Below are 3,307 nucleotides of genomic sequence, written 5' to 3'. Positions count from 1 at the left end.
AAAAGTGCAATTGTCGGCGATAGAAGAAGAAGAGCACAGGAAATGCATGTTAGATGTTAGGGGTTAGAGTTTTCAAGAGCTTCTTGAAGTTAGAGAGGGACGCCCGTGCTCTGATGGCGTGTGGTAGCTCGTTCCACCATTGTGGTGTCACAGATGCGTACAGCCGGGACTGGGATTGCTTTGTGTGAAGGGACCTTTGGGAAGAGCAGTGATTGGTGGTTATGTAGGGACTGAACCCTTCTATTGAATTTGACCTCTAACCCTTGTTTTGTTACCTCAGAATAGTACTGAACCCTTCTATGGTATCTAACATACACCTAAACACACCCTATATAAGCGATGTTTGATGTACAGAAAGACAGAGTGGTCATCGGGCTGGGTCACTCTCCAAGCTGCTGCAGAGCTTGTAATTGATGCTGAACTCCTTGATGTAATAAACTTTTATGATCAAGAACAGTGTCAAGCGGATTTCTTCTCAACACATCATCGCAACATTATTGTTCGGACACCACAATGGCAGAGCCAGGCGGCGTTCGTTGGAGGAGCGTAGTGGCCCGAGAAGGAACATAAACTTGTATTATAGAGTTTTGGTAGATGGGTGCAGACGCAGCAGTCACTCTGTATGCAAGCATTAGTGACTTGAATCTGATTCTGGAAGCCATGGGCCCTTTTGGGCTGATCAAAAACCAGACGCGCTGCTGTGTTTTGAACCATTTGTACGGGTTTCACCGCACAAGCAGGAAGACCTGCTAGGAGGGAATTGCAATAGTCATCCAGTCATCCATCCATCATCCATCTATCACTTTATCCATCCCTTTCTCCATCCACCTATCCATTCACATCCACGCATTAACCAAACACGAGCAGCTTCTAATGTAAATCTATTATTCACCTGACTCATTTTAAACAGAGTTCGGGCATCTTCATAAGAATTTAAATTTAGCATGTGTTATGATCTCAAACCAGGCTGCTGGTTGGCGGGAAGTGTGCAAATACTGTATTTGCTCTGAGCATCTATGTCTGCTGTTTATTTAAAGGTGACAGCCTGGTTTGTTTTATTGACTGTGCAACTGTCAATATGTGCCATCCATATCTCAATGTGCCCTGTGGTAGTTTAAAGCAAAATAGAGGGACTGAGAGCTGGAGAGACTGGGTAAAACTGAGAAAAAGAACAAATATCTTCATGTGCCGCACTAATAGACCGGTGCCAGCAAACTACCACCCACTACCAGCTGTGTACTGTGCATCAACACGTTAGTGTACACAGTGTAATACCAAGAGAAACTTGATCTCCATTACTCCATCCAGTACTGAACACTGGCACTGCACTGCCATCATTATGTTCTGTCTATTACAGAAACAGAAAGAGGAAGCAAGCAAGTGGGGGGAATTATTAAGAGTGGAAATTGAACAATCAAATGTAATTATTATCCAGCAGAGTATTTGTGGCTTTGTTATTAGTGTCACATCTGGTTTTAGGTGTCATGAAAAGAAACCATTAGGGAGCGCAGCAATGGCTTCTCTGGAACTTAATCATTATTACGTCATGTGGAAATGGTGATGTGTTCATTATGGTTGTCTGTGTCATTTTATGTCCATCAGCCAACATATCATCAGCTGGGGAAGCACATTAAACTACATAGGAATGATAAATATACATTATGAGAGTAATAATAAAGTTATAAGTTGGAACTGGTGTAACAGGCACAGTCTGATCACGCCAACGCAGTCCAGAGAAGAGGTCCAATCAGGAACATTCAGTGAAAACACCTGTGTATGTGTACCATGGCTCTGTATCATCTGCATCACTGCCTCCAGGTAGGGTTTATCATGATCGAGCATAAAAAGCAACTGTAGTCTGTAACTGTAGCATCTTTAATCTTCTATCTTGGGTCAATCACATTCATTATGGTAGCTTTAGTGTCTATAAGTGGTATTTTAGACATGAGGTCACACTCCCATGGGACCAAAGGTTTTATCAGGGAAATGACAACAAAGCACTGAGCCTTCCTGTTCGTGCAGTGATAGAGAATATTATTATAATATAATTTAGTTTGCTTAAGTAGTTCCATTCAATGCCACTTAATACTTCTTCGCCACTACATTTCAGCAGGACAAAAATTTCCTTCAAAACGTATGATGACTTGTAAAATAGGATACATTATTATAAGAATTCCAAACAATTTATAAAGTAGTTCAAATTAGCTCCATCAATTGCAACATTAAATACTACTTGCAAGTGAATATGCCAGTAACAAAAAATTATGAAAAGGGTCAAACTGCATAATGAGTAGGCTAGTTCAACTCGTGTACTATGTACATTTTGCTTAGTTCATATTTTGAATTGACTTGTATCAGTACTGATAATTTACCAATACATTATTCCCCAAGGTGTCCTTGTTGATCGAGCACAAACTGTGTTTTCTCACTAGCTTTTCTTTGGTTGCACTTTTGTCTGACAGTCTTTAGGTTGTTCAAATCATTGACAGCATATTATTCTTAACCCTGAGGGCTAAATCAAAACATGTCACTTCTTCCAGAGCACACACATTACCGCACTCTCCATATGGGTATTTCACCAGAGGCTGCACAAATGCAACAGAAAATAAATGTTCCACAAGTGAAGAATGAACCAGCATGACAATAGAGGCAAAAACAGGCAGGGGAAACTTGGTCTCATGGCATTTATGTTCAGCCAAAGCACTGGTTCACCCTTTCTGAGTTGAGTTGTACCAAAGGCTGCATATAATGTAAACTAGCCGAGATTAAGGCTATTCAAAACACCTTTTTAGAAACCAAGAAGAGACATTGCCAAACCAAATACTTACACAAAAGACTAATTGAATTACATTTTTTTCTGAGCTCTCATGGGGAACAAGCCAATACTGACCAAGGGCTCTGTCAGTACAGCTGAGCCCCTGAAAGGCATGTATTGATTGTGTTTTGTTATGTATTTCAGTCTGTACCGCAATAAAAGGTCATTAGTGAAAGTAATATATTTTTGAGGTTTTGTCTACACATGAGATGTTGGATTATAGCCAGTGTGCTCATAATGCAGCTCCATTTGCTTCTATGTCTAGACACAAACCTCCTTACATTAGATAAAAGGTCATATTAATCCACATAATCAATTTTGTAGAAACATGTGAAGTTCTTCTACATTTATACCCTTTATCTAGCTTTTAAATTTATATGCCCCTAATTGAATATCTGTCAGCCTCTCTCGGTGCACCAGTATAGTGGGTGGGACTATAGTTCCGAAAGAGACTGGGAAGTGCAGAAAGAGAGAGACAGAGAGAAAGTACAG

This window comes from Micropterus salmoides, unplaced genomic scaffold (genome assembly GCF_014851395.1).
Source record: "Micropterus salmoides isolate LMB-PRFRI ecotype aquatic unplaced genomic scaffold, ASM1485139v1 Ms_hic_scaffold_3, whole genome shotgun sequence".
In the NCBI taxonomy this organism is placed as follows: domain Eukaryota; kingdom Metazoa; phylum Chordata; class Actinopteri; order Centrarchiformes; family Centrarchidae; genus Micropterus; species Micropterus salmoides.
The sequence above is the reverse complement of the archived record's forward strand: the minus strand, read 5'-3'. Positions refer to the sequence as shown.